The sequence below is a fragment of the Chenopodium album genome, chromosome 3, assembly GCF_948465745.1.
Source record: "Chenopodium album chromosome 3, dcCheAlbu1.1, whole genome shotgun sequence".
Taxonomy (NCBI): Eukaryota; Viridiplantae; Streptophyta; class Magnoliopsida; order Caryophyllales; family Amaranthaceae; genus Chenopodium; species Chenopodium album.
The window spans coordinates 48,855,358-48,866,204 of NC_137836.1; the positions used below are offsets into that span (position 1 = coordinate 48,855,358).

At 43.2% G+C, this 10,847-nt stretch overlaps 1 pseudogene; it reads right to left on the minus strand.

Moving 5' to 3' along the window:
* Nucleotides 1-492: 492 nt before the first annotated feature.
* Nucleotides 493-591, minus strand: LOC145626041 (small nucleolar RNA R71; annotated as a pseudogene).
* Nucleotides 592-10,847: the final 10,256 nt, after the last annotated feature.

A 10,847-nucleotide genomic window follows, 5' to 3' on the forward strand; every position in this document is an offset into this window, starting at 1 on the left:
TGACCCGGAAATCGAAAGGACTCTCTCAAGGAGAAGAATAGCTAATCGATCCTTGGGGTATAGTTCTTCAAGTGAAGAAGAGATTGAAGAAGAGGAAGGCATGGGAGAAAATCCGAGAGTGGCCTTGAAGGAGCTAGGAATACCCGGTTCTTATAGGTTTGAGAGCGGTATAGCTCTTCCTACAACACCGGCAAATGATTTCGAAATTCGGCCGGCCATGATCACCTGAATTGAGAGGAGGCAATATAGTGGGGCTAAGAATGAGAGCCCGTTGAACCATCTAAAAGAATTTGAAAAATATTGCAACACCATCGAAGTCAACGGAGTTTCTCAAGAGTTCATCCGCCTCAAGTTGTTCCCCTTCTCTCTCATAGGAAGATCCTTAGAGTGGCTAGATAAAGAGGTGAAGCCCAATTCCTTGAGAACATGGGATGATGTTACAAAGGCCTTCTTATCCCGCTTCTACCCTCAAAAGAAGACGGCGGAGGCAAGAGCCTTGATTCAAGGGTTCAAGCAAAGGCCAAATGAAAGCCTTTACGAAGCATGGGAGAGATACAAAGAGTATCAAAGGGAGTGCCCTCACCACGGAATCCCAACATACCAAGTGGTCCAAATCTTCTATGGCGGTTTAAGTCCCCAAGGCAAGTCATGCCTTGATGGGGGGGCCGGGGGTCCTATCATGAACAAGACCGAAGAAGAAGTGGTGGACATTATTGAGGACGTGGTGACGTACTATAGAGATTGGCAAGATGGGGAGAGAAACTCTTCAAGCAAGCAATCTTCATTGTACTCGGTGGACCATCTAAATGCGATCAACAACCTTTCCTCCCAAATGACAAACTTGGGAAAGGAGATGACCGCAATCAAAGCCAAGTTGGAGGGCACTTCTTCTTCTTCCCAAGCTTCGAATCTTCCCTCCCAATTTAAGGGGAGAGGTACTCCTTCTAACTCTCAACCCCCTCCCTCTTCACATAATATGCCTATGGGTTGTTTGTTTTGTGATGCATGTGGATCGTATGATCATGACTCTAGTAATTGTCCTAATGAATGTGTTGATGAGTTTGATAACAATGAGAGTGAGCATGTGAATTATGTGTCAAATAATAATGCTCAAAGGTTTGATAATCAAAGAGGTCAATGGAATAGGAATTACCAAAACCAAGGCAATTTTGACAACTATAATCAAGGTGGTGGTTATAGAAACCAAAGGAACCAAGGTTCTCGTGGTAGCTATAATAACCAAGGTTATAGTGGCCAAAATCAAAGCCAAAATTATGGTAATCAAAACCAAGGTTATGGAAATCACAACCAAGGTAGTGGTAACCATAATCAAGGTGGTGGTAACCATAATCAAGGTTATGGTCAAAATCAAAATAGGGGTACTTGGAACAACCAAGGGAAGGGCAATTTTCAAAATAATGCTCAAAGAGGTCCCCCACTCGGATTTGTTCCAAGGACTCAAGGAGAAAATTCCTATTCACAACCTTCTTCACCTAGGACCAATTTGGAAGAAATAATTGAGAATCAAACCAAGTTGTTGAACACATACATGGCCGTTAGTGAGAAGAAGTTCAATGAAATGATGACCCACAATAAAATGCTTGAAAACCAAATTTCTAAACTTGCTAATGCTTTGAAAGATCATGCAAGCCCTTCTTCTTTACCTTCCCAAGGTCTTGATCCCAAGAAACACGTGAATGCTATTGTTACAAGGAGTGGTAAGGTTCTTGAGGAGAGATTACCTAGGAAGGGTGAGGATAAGGAGGTTCCTAAGGAAGCCTTGGTTGAGAATGAGGGGGATAGGGAATCATTGGATGAGGTTGTGGTTGAGACACCTAGAGAGGTGAGAGTAGAGAAAGAAATTGTGAAACCCAAGCTCCCTTACCCACAAAAATTCATGAGACACAAATTGGATGAACAATTTGGGATATTCATTGATATGCTAAAACAACTTCATCTTTCTCTACCTTTTACCGATGTGATCAACCAAATGCCAAATTATGCCAAATTCCTAAAGGACATTTTGAGTGGGAAAAGGACTTGTGAGGTTGTGGAGACTATCAACTTGACCGAAAATTGTAGTGCTATCATCATGAACAAAATGCCACCCAAATTGAAAGACCCCGGAAACTTCTCCATTCCTTGTGCCATTAACAAGATGCAAATTGATAATGCCTTATGTGACTTGGGAGCTAGTGTGAGCATAATGCCATATTCGGTTTATCAAAGGCTTGAACTAGGGGAACTCTTACCTTCTAACATTACCTTGCAATTAGCCGATAGGTCAATCAAGTTTCCAAAAGGTAAGGTAGAAGATGTTCCATTGAGGGTTAGGAAGTTTGTGTTCCCGGTGGATTTTATTGTGCTTGAAATGGATGAAGATGCTACCATTCCAATCATTTTGGGTAGACCCTTTCTTGCTACCTCGGGTGCTATGATTGATGTGAGGAGTGCAAATATTTCCCTTAAGGTAGGAGATGAGGTCATTGAATTTGATTTGAATGAAAGCATGTAGTATCCATCTTCTTCTCTAGAAAATTGCATGATGATTGATTCACTTGATCATGTTGTGTCTTCCATGCATGAACACTTGCTCACCTCTAACGACGCTCTTGAGAATGTTTTGTTGAACAAGGACAAAGTAGGTACACCATGCAAGGAAGTGGCATTCTATGAAGAATTGCTTAATGGAAGCATGGAGGAAGTGGATGAGCAAATGTTCTTGAAAATCTCAAGCCAAGAAGCTTTGCAAGCGGCCACATCAAAGGAAGGTAATGGTGTGCCTATGGTAGAGCTCAAACCTCTACCATCACACCTTAGGTATGAGTTCTTGGGCCCTCATTCCACTTACCCCGTGATAGTTAGTGCATCCTTGAGCGTGAGCCAAGCTCAAGCGTTATGTGGTGTTTTGAGAAAGCACCAAGGTGCTTTGGGGTACACAATTGATGATCTTAAAGGTATAAGCCCCGCCTTGTGCCAACACCACATAACACTTGAGGAAGGCGCCCTTCCTTCTATCGAACGACAAAGAAAACTACATCCCTAAATGGGAGAGGTAGTTAAGAAGGAGATCACCAAGCTATTGGATGCGGGAATCATATTCTCCATCTCTAGCTCAAGGTGGGTCTCCCCCGTGCATGTCGTTCCAAAGAAGGGGGGCATGACCGTGGTTGATAATGAGAAGGGTGAGCTCATTCCAACTAGGACGGTCACGGGTTGGCGGATGTGCATAGACTATAGACGTCTAAACACATCCACCAAGAAGGATCACTTCCCTCTTCCATTTATTGATCAAATGCTTGAAAGACTAACAAGGCACAAGTTTTATTGTTTCCTCGATGGATATTCGGGATTCTTTCAAATCCCCATCCACCCCGATGATCAAGAGAAAACTACCTTCACATGTCCTTATGGGACCTTTGCCTATCGAAGAATGCCCTTTGGGTTATGCAATGCACCCGCTACATTCCAAAGGTGCATGATGAGTATTTTTGGGGATATGTTGGAGGAGGAAATGGAGGTCTTCATGGATGACTTTTCGGTGGGGGGTGTCTCATTTGAGGAGTGCCTTGTGAACCTTGAGAAGTGTTTGGAAAGATGTGTTAAGGTCAATCTTGTTTTGAATTGGGAGAAATGCCACTTCATGATGAAGGAAGGTATAGTGCTTGGGCACAAGATTTCAAATAAAGGCATTGAGGTGGATAAGGCAAAAATAGAAGTGATTGAGAAACTTCCACCTCCGGTGAATGTCAAGGGTGTGAGATCGTTCCTTGGTCATGCTGGTTTCTATAGAAGATTCATCAAGGATTTTTCACTTATTGCTAAGCCCCTAAATGACCTTCTTCAAAAGGATGTTGAGTTCATTTTTGATGACAAATGCTTGAAGGCATTTAATAGATTGAAGAAGGCCCTAAACTCCACTCCTATTGTTCAAGCCCCAAGGTGGGATCTTCCTTTTTAATTGATGTGTGATGCAAGTGATTGGGCTATTGGAGGTGTTTTGGGACAACGTGTAGACAAGAAGCTTCATGTGATTTACTATATGTCCAAGACACTCAATGGGGCTCAAAAGAACTACACAACAACGGAAAAGGAATTTTTAGCAATTGTGCACTATTTTGAGAAATTCCGTTGTTACTTGTTGGGTTCCAAGACCATAGTCTTCACGGATCACGCGGCCCTCAAGTATCTCTTTGCCAAGAAAGAGTCCAAGCCTAGGTTGATTTGATGGGTGCTTGAATTGCAAACTTTTGAGATTGAGATTAGGGACAAGAAGGGTGCGGAGAATGTTGTGGCGGACCATCTTTCTCGCCTTGAGGGTGATCAAATTCATGATGATGGTTCACCTATTGAGGATAAAATGCTTGATGACTTCTTATATGCCATAGAGGTGAAGGAACTCCCATGGTATGCCGACTTGGTGAACTTTCTAGCATGTGGGGAGTTTTCACCCTCTTTCTTAAAGAACCAAAGGAAGAAAATCAAAAGGGAGGCAAGACATTACTTGTGGGATGATCCCATCCTATACAAACGAGGGGTTGATGGCTTACTTAGGCGTTGTGTTCCAAATGAAGAGGTGCCTAGTGTTTTAAGGATGTGCCACTCGGACCCTAGTGGTGGGCATATGGGTGTTTCCAAGACCGCTACCAAGGTTCTTCAATGTGGTTTGTGGTGGCCGCATCTCTTCAAGGACTCATGGGGCTTTGTGAAGTCATGCGACCGATGTCAAAGGGTTGGGAATATCTCCAAGAGGAATGAGATGCCTCAACAACCCATTCTTGAGTTAGAGGTGTTCGATGTTTGGGGGATTGACTTCATGGGACCATTCCCATCTTCATATGGTAATCAATTCATACTTGTGGTTGTGGACTATGTTTCTAAATGGGTTGAGGCCATTGCCTCCCCTACTAATGACCAAAAAGTAGTGTTGAAGTTGTTCAACAAAATCATCTTCCCAAGTTTTGGCGTGCCTAAGGCTGTGATAAGCGATAACGGATCTCATTTTGTTCACAACGCCTTCCAAAAGATGTTGAGGAAACATGGAGTGCATCAACGGTTCGGCCTTCCATATCATCCTCAATCGAGTGGCCAAGTCGAGGTCTCCAACCGTCAAATAAAGCTCATTCTTGAGAAGACGGTTGCAAGGAATAGAAAGGATTGGTCGGAAAAGTTAGATGATGCTCTTTGGGCTTATAGGACGGCTTTCAAGACGCCTATTGGTACCACTCCATATCGCCTTGTCTATGGCAAATCGTGCCATCTCCCGGTAGAGCTTGAACATCGTGACTTGTGGGCCATCAAGAAGATAAATTTTGGCTTAGCTAGTGCGGGGGAGAAGAGGTGGTTGGATCTTCATGAGCTAGAGGAACTTCGACTTGATGCTTACGATTGTGCTAGCACCTACAAGGCTCGCTCTAAGGAGGTTCATGACAAGTTGATTGAGAAAAAGGAGTTTTGTGTAGGTGACAAAGTCCTCCTCTACGATTCAAGGATGAAGTTGTTTCCTGGAAAGCTCATGTCAAGATGGAGTGGACCATTCTTGGTGAAAGATGTTTTTGATAATGGTGCCGTGGAGATTTCTCCTTTGAACTCCTCATCTTCATTCAAAGTTAATGGTCATCGGCTCAAGAAGTACTATGATGGAGTGTTTGTTGGACTTGTTCACAAAATGATTCTTTTTAGGCCACCATGAGATGGTGGTGCACGTCGAGCTAACGACATTAACCAAAAGCTCTTACGGGAGGCAACCCGGATTCTTATCTCATTTCTCTTTCCTTTCTTTTCTTTTATTTTTCCTTGATTGGTTTTTGATTTTATTTTGAGTTCGTTTTGTGCTTGTTTTGTAGGTCGCCTATCATCACTTGTTGGAAAGAAGAGGTTTGAAGAAGAGTTTAGAGTGCAGGGGAGAGGGCTCCCCGAGGGCTTGGAGAGACCTCGGGGGCCTCTTCACCTCTTTGAGGCATTTCGATCCAGGGACTTCCCGCGGTTACCCCGCGGTCTCTCCGCGGGCGCGGGAAGTTTTGGAGAGGCCTCGGAAGATTTGGAGAGGGCGCGGCCCTCATATCAAGCAAAATTGAATTTCATTCCAGGGACTTCCCGCGGTTGCCCCGCGGTCTCTCCGCGGGGCGCGGGAGGTTTTGGAGAGGGCGCGTCATGTTTGGAGAGGGCGCGGCCTAAATTCAAGCTCATTTGGAACTCCATTCCAGGGACTTCCCGCGGTTGCCCCGCGGTCTCTCCACGGGCGCGGGAGGTATTGGAGAGGGCGCGGCAAATCAAGAGAGGGCGCGGCCCCCATCAGGTATTAAAATTCTAAAAATTCCAGGAGGTCCCCGCGGTTGCCCCGCGGTCTCTCCGCGGGTGCGGCATTTTCGGGAGAGGGCGCGGCGTTTTGGGTTTATTACCCGAGCGCGCCCCTCTTCTCTCTCTCTCCTCTCTTATTTTCTCATCTTCTCCTTATTTTTCCCCTTTCTCTCTCTACCTCCTCTCAAACCCTAACCCCAAAACATCAATTTCTAACAAATTTCTTCAACCTTTGCCCAAATTTTTCACAAATTCTTCCATATTCCTCCATTTTTAACACTCCTACTCTTCTTTCTCGTGCTTTTTCGGGAAATTTCGGGTCTTTGAAGTGCTTTGAGTTTAATTTGAGTCTCCAATCTTGGTATACTTCTAACCTTTGTAATATTTTTGTCAATTTCAATTGATTTCTTTACAATGGTTTGTTTACCTTGATTTTGAGCTTGATTTTTGTGTTTTATGGTTGATTTATGGGAAATTTGGTATATTTGGGTGATTGTTACTTTTTCTTGTTGATTCATGATTATATTGATGAATGATTGTTGATATTGTTGTTTGTTGTTGGATTTTGGTTGTTGTGTTGATTGGAACAGGTACCTTGTAGTTTGTGGTGGTTTGGTTGGATTTGTAAGGAGGTTTGTGAGTAATTTTTGGTGGAAGTTGTTTTGTTTGAGGGAGTTTGTTGTGTTCTTGCGAATTGTGTGAATTTTGTTAAAATGGATTTGATAAGAAGAGTCAAAAGTATTAAGAAGCGCTCAAACCAATCCCCCGGCCAATCTTCTCAAGGCCAATCCTCAAACCCTCAACCCCAACCGCATTCCACAACTCAAGATGATGCTCCTCCTCCTCCTCTCCCCCCTCTCAAATTTTGGAACCGGTCTAAACAAACCCCCATCTATAACAAAATGAAAGACCGGAAGTTTAGACCCTCCTGCCATTACTTTCGTGAGGATATGGCCAAGCTAGGAATTGAAAATGACCTTGACATCCTTCTAGATAACCTAAGCTTGGGTGAGTTTCTAAAGTCGGCCCCTAGAACCTATTTGGATCCTTCCATTGAGTTTTTCACCACATTTGAGTTCAATAAGGTGGGGGAAACCGATTTTATTATTTCCTTCCAACTCTTCAATGTCAAACACACTATGAACCTAGCCGAGTTCAATGTAGCCCTTGGTTTTAACCCCAATGGTGATATCTTCGAGCCCCTTATCTCCCTAGTCCAAACTGAGTATAATGAGGTTTCTTGGTGGAAAACCATAGCCAACAGGAGGGAGTTTGATTCGAAGAAGTCCCTTGCTAGTGAGATTATCCATCCGGCCCTTAGGATCCTTCATAGAATTCTTGGGTATTCGGTCTTTAATAAGCAAGATTTGGGGAAGTTATCTCGGGAGGAGATTATGGTGTTATGGATGGCTACCAAGCCGGAGTTAGGGTCAAGGATTAATTTTGGCTATATCTTCATGAATTGTTGTAAGGAGATAATGCATGGGGTCAAAACGGGGGAAATTCATTGTGGGGGCATGGTGACACGTCTTGTGTCGTATTTCAAGCAAGAGGGGTTCTTGAAGTCTTGCACTCCGGTTGGAAGGAGTGAAGACGTGTGGATTAGTTTGAAGCAAGTTAACACTTTTCGTTTCATAACTAGCACTAGGAGAGCCGGTACTTACTCTTGGCTAGTGAGAAATACCCACCATTGCCTACTCCCTAACCCGGCCTCCACCTCCATCCTTCGTGAGGCTAGAAACATTTGGATGGTCCCTAGGGACAATGGGAGGATGATGAGATTGATGGGGGTGATTAAAATGATGAGGAAGAGGAGGAAGGAGGAGGAGAAGAATATGATGAAGAGCAACAACAACCGCCACTACAACAACATGAGCATTTTCATGATGATGCTCAAAGAAGAAGAAGAGAAAGAAGGCAACAACGACAACAACAACAACAAGGTTTCTAAGGAGATGCTTATCTCCGAGAGATGGAGGACATGAGATCCAACATGGAGCGCATGCAATTGAGCATGCAAGGTATGTACTCGGACCACCAAACTTTGTCTTATCAAACTAGCGCCTTGTATGACGCTAGTGTGCGTAGGGGGGAGGTCACACCTCCGGTCAACTACCCTTATGTGCCGCCCCAACAAGGGCCGGTACCTTCATGGGGTGGTGACAACCTCCCTACGTACCCATATTGGCCCGGGGTTGAGGACCCCGATGTGCCAAGGCGCGACTTCCCACCTTATGATTATATGGTCTCGGGGGGGAGTGATTATCGGGGTGATCCCGCATACTACTATGCTCACCCCCATCTCCCCGAGCCCCTTGTTCAGCCTGCGCCCTATGACCAATTAACCCGATCCCAACTTAACCTATTCAAGGGTCACTATGGTTTTCCTCCTGGTTACACCGGAGGTTGGGATACGGGTGATGATGGTGCCGGCCCTAGTGGCCAATAGTCCCCTTATGCATGTTTGTTTCCCTTTTTGTTCTCCCCTTTCCCTATTTTGCATGTTTATAGGCATCGCGGTCGATGCCTTCATTTTGTGAGGGGGGAGGGTCAAAAAGGATGTTTTATGTTGGTTTTGGGAGGCACCTGGGGCTCGGTGGGAAGTCTTTGATAAGGCTTTTGGTGTATTTTTGCTAATGGTCTCGTTGGTTTGTTGCTTGTTGTTGTTTTGTTTCACTTCATGATGTTTTTGGAAATTTCTTGATGATGATGATGATGATGGGTTTCTCTAGGTTTTTGTATATAGCTTGTGTCTAAGTGTTTTATTGTTTGCTTTTGTTTGGAAGTTACTAACAATTTCATTTTGTATATATAGCCTTTTTCTTTAACTCACCTTGCTCGTAGCCTATGCTTTGGATTGCGGAACCTTTTGGAGAAGCACGTTCCTACTCCTTAGGTACTTTAATTTAGCACGGATGCTTGGTGAGGCCTTTCTTATTTTACCTCTTTATTTTCACTTCTTCATTTTCTTGGTTGCTTAGATTAGGATTAGATTTAGGAGAAGTTGAATGGTTCGAGGATGTATGAATTTAACACCTAGTGTGTTTGGGGTCTTTGGCGATGTGGCCATTAGACCGCTTGTATGTCGATTGGGATAAACGTGTTATGATTGCATCTTTGCCCTTTTCCTCTTTCCCTTTCTTGTCCTTGTCTAAGTTTTCCATCTTCTTCTTTTCTTTTCTTTCCTTTTCTTTTAATCTTGTTTGTGTGCATAACTTTTTGAGGCTTTATTTTCACTCCTTCTCTTTTTGAAAATTGGACTTGTATGCAATGGACTTTTTCTTTTGAATAATAGTCTTCTTAGATAATAATGGTATGCACGGTTTGCGATTACGTTTGGTTGATTCTAGGATAAAGCATGCTAAGATAGTTGTCTAGAACTAGGGGGATCATGAAACCGGATTTTACTCGTTTGTGGCATGTTGGTAGTTGCTCCCTATCTTTGATTTGACAACCTTAGTGAGTTTTTGCTACAACCATGTGAGATTTATATTTGTTCAAGCTTTCATCATACTCTTGCATGAGCGGCATGGATCCTTTATTTTCGCAAACCTAATCTAGAATCTTAGCGTATGATTCCTAAGACCGTGACCGAACTACCTAGGGAGGACAAAGGCAACTTTTTAGGGAGGTATTTTTCTTTTTCTAGGATAGTCCCTTTTTGTTTACTTTTTTTGGGTTTGGGATACATTTGCCTACTTGTTACCCCTTTGAACCTTTTTCCCTCTTTTCAAGCCGCATAATTAGATATCTTGAGCCTTTTGTTTCGTTCTCCTTCTTTTTGGTTTTTGTGAAGCAAGGGTCAATGTTTGGTCATTGTGGTCTATGAAGTTGGCGTTTGGTTCGAATTGGTACGCATAATTGAGTTGTTTATAATTGGTAAATAATGGCAAATGCTTATGTAAAAGCCGTCCTTAGTAAAAGAGGCAAGGATGTTAATAAATGCATATTTGAAAAAAAAAAAAGTCGTCCGAATTGAAAAAGGCAAGGACTAATGCTTTTAAGGAGTTCAAGAAAATACAAACAAATTTATAAATGAGAAAATGCAAAAAAAAACAGAAAAACCATAAAAATTCAAGTGTCTTTCTCCTCTCTATGCATTGAGGACAATGTTTCTTTTAGCTTGGGGGGAAAGCGCTTGCGCTTTTTGTTCTAATGATTGTAGATTGTTGCTTTGAATAAGCTTGGGGGTGTTAATACGTTTTTGTTTGGTGATTACTTAAGTTTGGTGTTGAGATTTGGCCGGTCTTTGCTTCACAATTTAGGATAACCACCAAATTTTAAATTTTAGCCTACCTTAACCCTTCTTGCCTTGCGTTACAACCTTGGGGAAGACCTTTGGACCTAGGAGTTGAGTCTTTCATCGGTGGAGGGAATCATAGGTTGTAGACTAAGGAAAGGGGATGCAAAATCAAGATGTCGAGTAGCCCAAAATGTTGATCTTTTTTCGGTTCCTTCGCGGAATCTATGAGATGCTCACTAAGGGGAGACATGAGATTAGTAGGGGGAACGCGGTAAGACCGTTTGGGATGAAAGTGGAATGTGAT